This window comes from Tursiops truncatus, chromosome 5, assembly GCF_011762595.2.
Source record: "Tursiops truncatus isolate mTurTru1 chromosome 5, mTurTru1.mat.Y, whole genome shotgun sequence".
NCBI lineage: Eukaryota > Metazoa > Chordata > Mammalia > Artiodactyla > Delphinidae > Tursiops > Tursiops truncatus.
Window position 1 is genome coordinate 105,928,079 of NC_047038.1, and position 12,955 is coordinate 105,941,033.

The 12,955-nt window shown below is 44.5% G+C and overlaps 1 protein-coding gene across 4 annotated transcripts in view; it reads right to left on the reverse strand.

The window, feature by feature from the left end:
• The window catches only part of TRIM2 (tripartite motif containing 2), a 119,986-nt gene that overhangs the window by 91,781 nt on the left and 15,250 nt on the right, over positions 1-12,955 (reverse strand). The window contains exon 1 of one of the 4 annotated variants that reach the window (XM_004312110.4): positions 10,146-10,380. The exons of 2 other annotated variants lie outside the window; for them this stretch is intronic. The gene's annotated coding sequence lies outside the window, so the exon portion shown is untranslated. Of the gene's footprint in view, positions 1-10,145; positions 10,381-12,955 lie in introns of those variants that run through there. One more of the 4 variants, XM_019926630.3, reaches the window with a different exon arrangement.

The window sequence follows — 12,955 nt, forward strand, 5'->3', positions numbered from 1 at the left end:
CACCTGGGCCAATAAATTTCACGACTAATAGAGTGGGAAGAAGGATGGAGAAAACCGCAAAGCACATCCAGTGGGTCGGCAGGGTTACCTTCATAAATAAAAGATAGATAGCGTGCAGTCACCTCAATCTACCTGAAGGCATGCAGTACCCCAGGCTCTCGGAAGACATAACTGACGGTCCCTGATACCATCAGCTCTGGTGCCATAAATCTGCACGTAATATATTATGCTGAAGTCAACAGGTTTAATGTTTTGTTCTGGTTTTATTTGGTGATTTAATTCTACTGGTTTTATGACTGAAAACTAAACAAGAACTGCTAAATATGCCTGAAATACAAAAAGCAAGTCAACCTCTGTCAATTTTGAATCTCAATTTGGTTCATCCCATGAGCATATCGAATCAAAGAAGAGCCAAGCTCTCTCCAATTTCCAAAGAAGACAAGCTTTAGTGGTATATGGAGTTGATGTGTTTGGTAAGTATTCACATCCCCAAACCACCAAACTTTCCCCAGCCATATGAATTTAGACTTGTTGTTTCTCTCAATTTAAATGCTGCTTTTTTTAAAGGGGTTAAATTAACTTTTTTTCTTTTACTTCACTTTGGTACTTGTTCCAGAAACTTTAAAGCCTGGCCAATAATTTTGAGTGAATTAACTGATCCGTCTTAAGTTGTGGATGCCAAATACAGCCTGCATGTTAAGAATGTACGTGTTGTAGCAGTTTTTATGTGTAGAATTCAGAAAGCTGAGCCTTGGGTCTCTACGTCCTGGAAGATACATCTAGGAGACAAGCAGGAGGTCTGAGTGTCTCCACTGGGATTGACTCCCTCCCTCTGGTCTGCTGGTGACCTCCTGTCCCCACGGACCACCTATGGACAGATTCTAGCTCAACAGCTGAATAATGCAGACTGAAGACTAAAGGACTCGTAGAGAGACCTGGCAGCACTTTGGTGAATGTCTTTACCCAAGGGACCTGATGAAGAGGAAATGGTTTGGGAAAAATATCTAAGAAAGGAAATCTATTCAGTTCTATTTAGATTTAGTTCTAGCATGGAGCATCCTGTGTGGAATAAGCCCCGAACATGCTAAGAATATCTTGCCCTGCATTACAAATTGAAAACCAGCTCCCATGCAGATGGAATTCAGAATTTTATAACTCAACAAATCTAGCCCCCTCCCACTACAGAAACTGCTTTTAACTATTCAAAGCAAATTCTTAATTACTCTTGACATGTAAAGGCTTTTTTAGAAAGTAGTATGAATTTGATCTGTGATAGATGCTTATTAAAAATTCAGAAGCTTTGTTTAAGCATTTCCTCAAGTAAAAGCCTTATAGAGGAAATCCCAGACAGATCCTATTGTTTTTTTTTTCTTTTAATGACATTGTGTTAAAAATGAATAAAACATATCTTCTTCTGTGGGGTCTGTAGCTGAAGCAGAGACATTAGAATAAATGTCACAGGAAAAAGGAACGCTTGCACAGACACCCCCCTCACACTCCCGCCTCTTCCCATTTCAGGCTCCTAGAACTTTCCATGTTGTTTTGATGGGTGGCTTGCAGCTTCAAGTGGGTTTTTGAGCCTTCGGGCATCAATTACTTTGTACTTCAGGTTTCTGGTTTGAGACGTTTGGGGAGGGAGGGGATGAAAGACAGTCAAAAGGTAATTGCTACTTGATGGCTGAAAGCAGACAAAAACAGCACGAAGACCCCAGTTAGCCTCTGCTCATCCTTCCTCTAAGCAAATGGCACCCCGTCACATTACTTCCTTGTACAACATGACTGTGTGACTTCCAGGTGACCTGGGGCAAAAGACAGCATGTGTCATCTAAGGCTCTTTTGTTGTAGAGTAGGTGGCACAACAGATTTACGGGCGTTGCTTCCCTAAAATGGAAATAGCTTTGTAAAACAAGACTTCTTTTCCGTGGCACCAGGTATCTGGAGACCAGGTTCTGTAGCTATTTGTTAAGTTTGGCTCTGATTAGTGTCCTCATTATTGGCTAAGATTTAGAAGAGAAAGGCACCTAAGTTTTGCCATTTCTGCTCTGTAGCCATCAAGACGCAAACACTCAGCCCTTTCGAGTACCTTTCTATCGTCCTCCCTTGGGTGACTTCTGATTGGTCACACTAAAAGAAGAAAGGTATCCAGGATACGTGCTCATGTTTCATAAGAGGTTCACTTTTACAGTCTCCTTCCTCGACTAATCTGGCAATTATTTTGCCTTTCATAAGCAGAATCCAATGCAGGAAGATCCAAATAAACATTTCTCCAAAGAAGACGTACAGATGGCCGAGAGGCACATGAAAAGCTGCTCAACATCACTAATTATTAGTGAAATGCAAGTCAAAACTACAATGAGGTATCACCTCACACCAGTTAGAATGGCCGTCATCAAAAAAGTCTACAAACAATAAATGCTGGAGAGGGTGTGGAGAAAAGGGAACCCTCCTACAATGCTGGTGGGAATGTAAATTAGTACAACTACTATGGAGAATAGTAGGGAGGTTCCTTAAAAAACTAAAGATAGAGCTACCATATGATCCAGCAATCCCACTCCTGGGCATATATCCAGATAAAACTATAACATGAAAAGATACATTCACCCCAATGTTCATTTCAGCACTATTCACAATAGCCAAGACATGGAAGCAACCTAAATGTCCATCAACATAGGAATGGATAAAGAAGGTGTGGTGCATATATAAAATGGAATATTACTCAGCCATAAAAAAGAATGAAATAATGCCATTTGCAGCAACATGGATGGACCTAGAGATTATCATACTAAGTGAAGTCAGACAGAGAAAGACAAGTATCATATGATATCACTTATTTGTGGAATCTGAAAAAAAATGATACAAATGAATTTATTTACAAAGCACAAACAGACTCACAGACTTAGAAAACAAACTTATGATTACCAAAGGGAAAAAGTGGGGGGAGGGATAAATTAGGAGTTTGGGATTAACATATACATACTACTATATAGATAAACAACAAGGACCTACCATATAGCACAGGGAACTCTACTCAGTATTCTGTAATAACCTATAAGGGAAAATAATCTGAAAAAGAATGGATATATATGTATGTATAACCAAATCACTTTGCTGTACACCTGAAACTGACAAAATATTGTAAATGAACTATACTCCAATATAAAAATTTAAAAAAAAATAAAAAAACAATGCAGGAGGTAAGCAGAGGGAGCCCTGGACATATGCTGAGCAATACTGGAGAGCCAGCTGCCCCAAATCTGCAAGGAGGTGATTCACTCACCAATACCGAGGAGATGACTGTGCACCTGCGCTGCCGCTAAAGCAAACTGTGCCACGTGAAAAGATGCTCAACATTATTAATTATTAGAAAACTGCAAATCAAAACTACAATGAGGTACCACCTCACACCAGTCAGAATGGCCATCATTAAAAAGTCTACAGGGAATTCCCTGGCAGCCCAGTGGTTAAGACGCCACGCTTTCACTGTCGAGGGGCCAGGTTTGATCCCTGGTCAGGGAACTAAGATCCCATAAGCCGTGTGGCATGGCCAAAAAAAAATTTTTAATTAAAAAATAAATTTAAAAAAGTCTACAAATAACAAATGCTGGAAAAGGTGTGGAGAAAAGGAACCCTCCTACACTGTTGGTGGGAATGTAAGTTGGTACAGCCACTATGGAAAACAGCGTGGCAGTTCCTCAGAAAACAAAAACTAGAATTACCATATGATCCAGCAATCCCACTCCTGGGCATATATACAGACAAAACTATAATTCAAAAAGATACATGCAGGGCTTCCCTGGTGGCACAGTGGTTAAGAATCCACCTGCCAATACAGGGGACACGGGTTCGAACCCTGGTCTGGGAAGATCCCACATGCCGCGGAGCAACTAAGCCCACGTGCCACAACTACTGAAGCCCACGTGCCACAACTACTGAAGCCCACTCACCTATAGCCCATGCTCTGCAACAGTACAAGCCACCGCAATGAGAAGCCTGTGCACTGCAACAAAGAGTAGCCCCCGCTCGTCACACTAGAGGAGTCCCATGTGCAGCAACGAAGACCCAATGCAGTCAAAAATAAAATAAATAAAATAAATTTATTTTAAAAAAGATACATGCACCCCCATGTTCATGGCAGCACCCCCATGTTCATGGCAGCACTATTCACAATAGCCAAGACATGGAAACAACCTAAATGCCCATCAATAGATAAATGGATAAAGAAGATGTGGTACATATATACAATGGAATACGGCACAGCCATAAAAAAGAATGAAATAATGCCATGTGCAGCAACATAGATGCAACTAGAAATTACCATACTAAGTGAAGTAAGTCAGAAAGACAAATTTCATATGATATTACTTATATGTGGAATCTAAAATATGACACAAATGAACCTATCTATGAAACAGAAATGGAATCTGGACATAGAGAACAGACTGGTAGTTGCCAAAGGGGAGGGGGTTGGAGGAGGGATGGAGTGGGAGGGTGAGGTTAGCAGAAGTAAGCTTTTATATATAGAATGGATAAACAACAAGGTCGTACTGTATAGCACAGGAAACTATATTCAATATCCTATGATAAACCATAATGAAAAGAATATTAAAAAAAGAATGTATATATATATATATATGTATAACTGAATCACTTTGCTATACAACAGAAATTAACACAACATTGTAAATCAACTATACTTCAATTAAAAAAATATTAAAACTAAAGCAAAGCGTGCTGTTAACCTTGAACTACACAAAAAGGGGAGGGGTCAGAACTGACCCCAAGCTTCCCTTCTTTTGAGTCCTGCAAGTTCCTGCCCTTTCTCTTCCCCATCCTGCGCCTCCAGTTCACTATCTTCATTCCCAGCAGAATTATAACTAAGGCAGCCTGCCCAGCTACAAAGACAGCTGCGCACCCTCCCATTGTGTCCAATAGTGAGGATATCCAGACAAGCTAACAAGATGCAAATCCCCTGCAATGTGGCTAATGCCTTTTTTATCCCTAAGCAAAGGCCCAGAAAATTCATTCTTTTAGGTGGTTTTATAATATAGCTTTGACACCATTGTCGAATGTGCAACACTAATTTAAATAACTTGCATGTGTTCAGCAAAAGAGACAGTTCTGTCTTTGTTTAATCTGAGTGGTTATTTTCATGATTAAGGAGACCTGATCTCGTCCTCTTAATTAAGGCAAATCTCAAGGATAGCTATGCCCCCATTATGGGTAATTTTGATGCTAGCCTGGTCACTGTCGAACTGCTTGATGGCTGGGGAAGGAATATTATAGGAATAGAGCCTGTACCGAATAGGAGTCTCCGGGATAGGTAGAAAGTGTCACTTTGTCTGCGTCGTGGTGAAGAGCCAGGAACACACTTTCTGCTGCCAAAGGAATCAACTCTCAGGTCAAGGGGACATCATGATTCCCTCAGGAATCTGAGCTGAACTACAGAGGGGGCTCCTACCACAGCCCTAGACCTGGTTTCCTAGGTAAGGAAATCAGAGAACAGGTGGGAGAAAGATGCTCGCTAATGTCTAAAGGTACCACCAAGGCTTGAAAATCCCTTCAAGGTTTATGCTCTGCCTTTTACACTATTGTACTTTTCAGATCATAAAGCAGGGGGTTTGAAACATAATATTTGTTCAATAAATTGTCTTGATGGCAGACTGGGCTGGAAACACAGCTTTCCTTTCTTCTACCTGATTGGACAGAACACTCTAAAACAAAACTGGGTCTAATCTTTCACATTTTTGGTCTTCAGTCGGATCTCTCTTTTCAAGAGTCTTAATCTGAGAACCTTTCCATGTTGTTTGCTTCCTGGTCCTCACAATCGGCATCCCTGAAGGTCAGCGATGAGAGTCCTAAAATGCTAGCTCTGATCCTAATAGGAAAGAAGCAGGTCAGCCAGACTTTATGCCTCTCTCCATACTTTGGTTTAAATCAATTACTATATGTAAACTAAAAAAGACATCCCTCCGGGCTTCCCTGGTGGCACAGTGGTTGAGAGTCCGCCTGCTGATGCAGGGGACATGGGTTCGTGCCCCGGTCCGGGAAGATCCCACGTGCCACGGAGCAGCTGGTCTGGTGAGCCATGGTCGCTGAGCCAGCACGTCCGGAGCCTGTGCTCCGCAGCGGGAGAGGCCACAACAGTGAGAGGCCCGCGTACCGCAAAAAAAAAAAAAAAAGACATCCCTCCAACAGCAGACATTCTGAAACCTGAAAAACATTTCTAATAAGGAAACGGTGATTTAGAAAGCTAAGCAACTCCCAGAACTCCAATTGCCTCCAGCATATTTGTACAAACTGCTCTGGTTCCAGAAGTCTGCATGTTGATTCATTTTACTGCAGTCAGGTTGGAAGAGAACCAATTTCACAACTTCTATTTGGGACCTTCTAAACTGTCATAAATTAATAAAGATGCTGACCTATACGGTGTTTTTGTCTGACTCAAGGACACGTCCTAAGCTTCCTGGCCAGCCCTTCTGCCTAAATAAATTTCATCTAGACATCCAGTATGTTATGAAAAGAAGAAGGTATTGTAAATTCTAGGGAGAGGACATTTCTGTTCAAGGATTAAGATGAGATTCAAAGGCAGGATATGCAAAAATAATAGTTTTACATAGGAAGGAATCAGTATTCATTAAGGCAAAATATTTGCCAACAAGAGCTCAAATTCTGAGGTTGAATTTCCACTAAACTCTTTCTTTTCTATAAGTTTATTTCTTTTATTTATTTTTGGCTGCACCGTGTCTTCGTTGCTGCGCGCAGACTTTCTCTAGTTGCGGCGAGCAGGGGCTACTCTTCGTTGCGGTGCGCCTGTTTCTCACTGCGGTGGCCTCTCTTGTTGCAGAGCATGGGCTCTAGGCACGCAGGCTTCAGTAGCTGTAGCACTGGGCTCAGTAGTTGTGGCTCTCGGGCTCTAGAGCGCAGGCTCAGTAGTTGTGGCGCACAGGCTTAGTTGCTCCACAACACAGGGGATCTTCCCAGACCAGGGCTCGAACCCATGTCCCCTGCATTGGCAGGTGAATTCTTAACCACTGCACCATCAGGGAAGCCCTCCACTAAACTCTTAAAAAATACATAAAAGCTGAGTGGCTGGTAAACAGTTGGTTTAGTCTCACTAGGTTTATTCCTCTTCATTTCCCCTCCAGCTACTTATCTCAAAGGTTGAATTTACCAGTTCTTCTAAGAACAAATACTAACCATATCAAAGACCTACCATTCTCTTCCAGAGAAAATAAACTAAACTCTCAGATAAGTTGCAGTGACTTTTTCAGACCTGCCAACTGGCAGGTCAGTCTTAAGGTCTGATATCTAAGAGCATAAGAAATAATGCTGGAGACGGAGTATGCCAGTGACTCAGCCTTGACTCAGGGTTTGTAAGATAACAGTCTCAGAGAAGCCACTCAAACAGATATTCGGGAAAGTATTATATTTTTCTTATGAAACCCCCAAGGAAAACCGTCACCGTTCCTAGCTGCATCATTAGCAGCAGAAGCATACTGCCAACACCTGCCAGCATAAACCTTTAGAGCCTGTATAAATCAAGCTAAGATTGTCTCCTGCGAATTTATAATCCAAGATGGATTTTGGTATAAACCAAGCAGTGTCATTTTTAGTGGAGTAATGAGAGAAGAAGAACATGTTATCTTCCCAGATTTTAGAATTTCAGTATGGCGCTTTGAAAGGTTTTTCCAGCATTGCTGTATTACCAGATTGGGTTATCTCTGTTGAGCAGGCCAAATTCTCACCAAGCAGTGGCTGGAGAGGTGGTGAGTTACTGCTGCTCAGAAAAGGACAAATAAACAGATCCCGTCCGAGCCCCAAGGTAAATATCCAGCCTCTTTCTAGAGGAAGCAGTGGACAGAAACTCCAGTGGCAGAATTCAACCCTAGGACAGACCAAAGAAAAGGCCAGAGTGTGTGCTCTTAATTCTCAGGGAGACTCCTTAACCCACTTATATTCAGTGTCTTATATGCGAAGTTCTTTCTTTTTTTTTTTCTCTTTTTTAATTAATTAATTTATTTAATTTGGCCACACTGTGTCTTCATTGCTGCGCGCGGACTTTCTCTAGTTGCGGCGAGTGTGGGCTACTCTTCTTTGCGGTGCGCAGGCTTCTCATTGTGGTGGCTTCTCTTGTTGCGGAGCATGGGCTCTAGGCAGGTGGGCTTCAGTAGTTGTGGCGAACGGGCTCTAGAGCACAGGCTGAGTAGTTGTGGCGAATGGGCTTAGCTGCTCCATGGCATGTGGGATCTTCCCAGCCCAGGGCTGGAACCCGTGTCCCCTGCACTTGCAGACGGATTATTAACGACTGCGCCACCAGGGAAGCCCGCGAAGTTCTTTCCATTTGTGTTTCCATATGAAGCAGAAGTAAGCTGACCAGACAATCAGGAAACCATGCAAGTCAACATTAAAATGATGATGCAAGAAAAAGAATTCAAGATGTAGGTGCCATATTTGCTTTTGAAAGATACAACGGAATTTCCAATGGAGGATTTAATAGACAAAGAGTTTTCCAGGGAAATAAAGGCAGGATTTGGAAAAATGTTCTGAGAATACTGATAAGGGGACACTGTCATCTAAACAAAGTTGACTCTAAAAGGTAATTATATCCTAGATTCCATGATCCAAAAGAGTGGCATGGTATGTACCTAAATAAGAGTATAGAAAATGGTAGGGAAAAAAAGGAAGGGTCCAGGGAAAAGAATGTGCAAATATGGGGGTGATCTGGTGCTATCCTCTTGTACCCAGTCCAGAATATGAATTATCTCACCATGAAGACATTTCATTAGTGTTGGTGGCCATGCCCGACTCAACCAAATCTGTGTTTATCCTAAGGGTGGAGGGAGGTAGAGTTTTTGCTTGTTTTTTTATAATTGATCCTTAATTGCTAGATATACTTAGGTTTGAAGAGGAAGGAACAAAGTAATGTGCATAATAAAGAATTCAATCAAATCCCTTGCATCTTTGGTTAAGGTTGTGGTAACCCAAGGATTCTGAGTCATTCCTGCTCTTTTGTTTCTTTCCACCGAAAGGCAGGTACTAGGTCTGCAGGGTTGAAATCACGTGGCAAACTGAGACTGGAGGTCAAGAGAGCAGGGTGGTAGTGAAACAAGCACATTACCTCTTCCACCACCACCACCACCACCACCCCCCCCCCGTAAAGGACTCGGAAATACAAGGAGCCGCGCAACAAGCCCATAACTGTATTCTAAAATGACTGATGGAAAAGTTACACTCCATTTTTAGAAGAAAATAGGCTAAAAACTGTCTCGTCGGGGAAAAAAGGCATTGGTGAGCATACCTACCACCCTAGGGGCTCAGCCACTCTTTGGATGGCTGGAACTCTAGGTGCTTTAAAATCAACCATTTCAAAAGCGGTTGAATCTAAAGCTGTCTCTGTTCATAAATTAAGGTTCCTGAATTCTGAGGGGAGGGGAGGGGTGAAGACCCAGTTGCCTGTGGGGTTGGATTACAGGTGGGAACCAATTTAGAGTTCATAGAAAGCTTGGGATCTGACAGGCACTTCACGCGACAAATGTTCCTCTCCACTCCCAGCCTCTTACCTAATTTGTACGCAGCATGCAGTTTTCAACATGGGGCATGCCTTTTCATAATATATCAAACCAACAAAGCCCTGAAAACCCTCAAAAATCAACATCTCTCTCCTCTAAGAACTTGGGCAGAGGATCTGAGTAGAGGCTGATTAGGAAGGAAATCGGTTTCAGTAGTTGGTTGTAGGGAAACGACCGAAATGTAAAGAGACAGAGAGAAGGAAACCCGTCTTTTCAACAATTATTACACCTACTGCTTTAAGGTTGAAGAATATCTTTTCTTTTCTATTCCCCTCAGTTGCAAAATGACGAGAAAAGCGTTTCTTCCGAAGCTCGGCGCACACTTTTCGGGACTGGCGGAGAGTTCCCGCCCCAGGAGAGCGAGGCAGGCGCCCGGCTAGCGGCCGGTCCCTGGCTCCCCCCCATGCACACCCCCGCCTTACCGACTAGGACCCGGAAGCGGAGCCTCCGGTGGCTCCGCACACCTCGGTACACGCAAACCTTGCCCAGAGGAGAGGCTCCAGGGGGCCGGGTCGGGCCCACCTGCGCAGCCGCGCACGCACAGCCCGGGCCGCGGCCCAGCAACAACCGACTTACTAAGCGACGGCGACTCGCTCGGCGACAGAAGAGGCGCGCACTGCCCGCGGCGGGTGAAGCCGCGGCACCGCCCGGCGCTCTCGGGCTCTATGCTGAAGCCGCGAAAACCCACGAGCCGAGGGAGAGCCGCCTCCCGGCTGGATCCCGAAGAGCCTCAACTCGGTGTCCTCGCTTCCAAGAGGCACTCGGATCGGTCACTTCCATCCTGTGCTCAGGCCCAGGGCTGAGACATCTGTTTTCCATCAACCGCGCGACCGCTGCAAATCCTGGATTACGCACTGCCCAGCGCCCGCCGCGTTTCCGGCCCCCGGCGCGGCCGCTAATCTCCGCACACGCAGCAGGCAGAGCACACGCAACGCGGCGCCCGGTTCCTGACTGCTTTTCGCGCGCGCTGACTGCGGGCTCCCGCGGCCCGCCGCGGCGGAGGACCAATCGCGGTCCCCGGGCAGAAGGGTGGGCGCGGTTCTCAGAGCTACTCCAGAACACGCGTCCTCCCCCCAGCCCTGTAAACACGCTGCAAAGTCTGTGCCTTCGGGGGAATGACTTCAGTTTGCCCTGGCTGCAAAGGGCCAGTCTCCAGGACAGAATGGCTCATTACTCAGAGCAATCACAACTCCTGAAAGTGAGAGAGGAAAAAAATCTCTGCGTTTACTTTCAGTAAATTCTGACAATGAGTCAACGAGGACACAATCGTCACCGAAAATGAGGAGAAATTACTGCGTCTCAAGGTCTTATATTTTACACCGTAAAACAGGTTAGGGTAGAGAGTCTCCCCCCCTCTCTCCCCTCCCCTTCCTTCCACCTGGAAACATTTGCGTGTACCAGGCACTAGGCTGTGAAAAGAAAGTTGGAAAAAGCCTGAAGTCTCTACTCTCAAGTGCCTTACTAGTAGCGGGGCGGGGGGCGGGGAGAGAGAAAGGGGGTGGAAACCAACAATTGCAGTGCATTGTGAAATTGCTGTAATAGTCTACGCTCAGAGGGTTACTGGCACCCAGAAGCAGGTTTTGAATCATGCTGGAAATCAAGGAAGGCTTCCCAGAAGAGGCTGCGTTTGAGTTTTGAAGACTGAGCAGGCATCAGGTAGAATGAAGACAGGTAGGAGGAGATCTGAACGTCTGTATGTCAGCAGAAAGCAGGCGAAAGGTGCAAAGGTGAGAGATGGGGTTACCCAGGGTGGCAAGCAGTCGGACCATAAAGATCTTATCAGCTAAACTCCAGGATTTGACCTTTGTTTGGAAGCTATAAGGCCCCTCTGAAGAATTTTAAAGCAGATAAGTGAGTTGATTAGATTTGTGTTTCAGAAAGATCGCTGTGGAAGGCATCTGGAAGGGAGTGGAGGTGGGTCTGGAGTGGACAGAAAAGACTCCAGAGATGGGTGAGAGGTGTAACCTTTAGTATTTGATGGCCCGTCACAAGGGGGGGAGCAGAGTTGTAGGCTGTCACTCAGGTTTCTGACAGTGGGCAATGGGGTAGATTCAGCAAGAGACAAATGAAAAAGGGGGAACAAGTGGCATCTGAGAAATGACGAGTGTGGTTTAAGAGTTTCTAGTTTCTGTGGGCTATCCACATGCAAATGTCCTAGCAGACAACACTGCCACATGGATCTATAAGGTATTTGGGGGTGTTACGGGCTAAAAACATAAATTAAGCAGTTGCCCACCTATAATAGAAGAAGATAAATACGGGGCTAAAGGATATTCACACTTGCTAGGACTGCCATAACAAAGTACCACAAACTGGGTGACTCCAACAACAGAAATTTATTGTCCCACAGTTCTAGAGGCTAGATATCCAAGATCAGTGTGTCAATGGGGCCATGCTCCCCCGAGGGCGCCAGGGAAGGATCTGTGCCAGGACTCTCTCCTGGCTTCTAGTAGTTTCTTGGCTCGTGGCAACAGTACTTCAATCACATGGCTTTCTCCCTGTGTGAGCGTCTGGGTCCAAATGTCCCCTTTCTATGAGAACACCAGTGATAACTCGATTAGAGGCCACCCCACTCCAGTATGATCTCATTTTAACTAATTACATCTGCCCTTATCTCTATTTCCTGTTCGGAAATTACCCTATTTGCATATAAAGTCACATTCTGAGGTACTGGCTGTTAGGATTTCAACATATGGATTTTAGGGGGACACAATTTAACCCCTAACATTCACACTGTGAATTCACAGCAGGATTGAAGGGACTTCCCCAGGGGTCCAGTGGTTAAGACTTCACCTTCCGATGCAGGGGGTGCAGGTTTGATCCCTGATCGGGGAGCTAAGATCCCACATGCCTCCTGGCCAAAAAACCAAAACATAAAACAGAAGCAATATTGTAACAAATTCAATAAAGACTAAAAAAAGAGCAGGATTGAGTTTGGAGATGGGGAGAAACACTAGTTTTAAGTGGACAAAGAGAGCAGCTCTGGGTGGAAAGTGAGAGAAAAATGATTAGAAAGGTACAAGAGGGGTGACCTACAAACCGTGAAGAGAAATGTTTAAGAGAGGAATGATTAATATTGCCAGATGCTTACAAAGTCAGCCAAGACAGCGCTAGAAATTGCCATTGCCTTTGGCAGTGTGGTAGTCATTGGAGAACTGTCAGAACACATGAACTTCAAAGGGCTTGTTTAGCTCCAATATTTTGTGACTTTAATATCGCTGTCCAGGGACTTCCCTGGCGGTCCAGTGGTTAAGACTCCGCCCTTCCAACGCAGGGGGCATGGGTTCAATCCCTGGTCGGGGAACTAAGATCCTGCATGCCTCTCGGCATGGCCAAAAAAAATAAACATTAAAATAAAACAATAAAATAAAGTCATTGTCCAGCAA